The sequence below is a fragment of the Arachis ipaensis genome, chromosome B1 (genome assembly GCF_059453495.1).
Source record: "Arachis ipaensis isolate K30076 ecotype BB chromosome B1, ASM5945349v1, whole genome shotgun sequence".
In the NCBI taxonomy this organism is placed as follows: domain Eukaryota; kingdom Viridiplantae; phylum Streptophyta; class Magnoliopsida; order Fabales; family Fabaceae; genus Arachis; species Arachis ipaensis.
The window spans coordinates 36621800-36622511 of record NC_142436.1 but is presented as its reverse complement, the minus strand read 5'-3'; the positions used below and the strand labels follow the sequence as shown (position 1 = coordinate 36622511).

The following is a 712-nucleotide window of genomic DNA, read 5'->3' as shown; positions in this document are numbered from 1 at the left end:
TATCAATTTCAAGAACTCCCTTCTTCTGAGGCGTCCCATTACTCGCAGGATTCCTCTCAGAAGTGTACATAAACTGGTTGTTGGCAACCATGTCAATAAGTTCTTGAGCTTCTACAGGCGTTTTCTTTAGGTGAATGGATCCACCTGCAGAAGTATCCAATGACATCTTAACTAATTCAGACAGACCATCATAGAATATATCCAGGATGGTCCATTCTGAAAGCATGTCAGAGGGACACTTTTTGGTCAGTTGCTTATATCTCTCCCAAGCTTCATAGAGGGATTCACCTTCTTTCTGTCTGAAGGTTTGAACATCCACTCTAAGCTTACTCAGCTTTTGAGGAGGAAAGAACTTGGCTAAGAAAGCCGTGACCAGCTTATCCCAAGAGTTCAGGCTATCTTTGGGTTGAGAGTCCAACCACACTCTAGCTCTGTCTCTTACAGCAAACGGAAAAAGCATAAGCCTGTAGACCTCGGGATCAACTCCATTGGTCTTAACAGTATCACAGATCTGCAAGAATTCAGTTAAGAACTGAAAAGGATCTTCAGATGGAAGTCCATGAAACTTGCAGTTCTGCTGCATCAGAGAAACTAATTGAGGTTTCAGCTCAAAGTTGTTTGCTCCAATAGCAGGGATGGAGATGCTTCTTCCATGTAAATTGGAATTAGGTACAGTAAAGTCACCAAGCATCCTCCTTGCATTATTATTATT

The 712-nt window shown here is 42.0% G+C and overlaps 1 non-coding gene across 1 annotated transcript; it reads left to right on the top strand.

Moving 5' to 3' along the window:
- The first annotated feature begins 220 nt into the window (after positions 1 to 220).
- On the top strand, positions 221 to 328 carry LOC148576222 (small nucleolar RNA R71). Its single transcript, XR_015904081.1, has one exon. It is a non-coding gene; the product is annotated as a small nucleolar RNA R71 (small nucleolar RNA).
- The last annotated feature ends 384 nt before the right edge of the window (positions 329 to 712 follow it).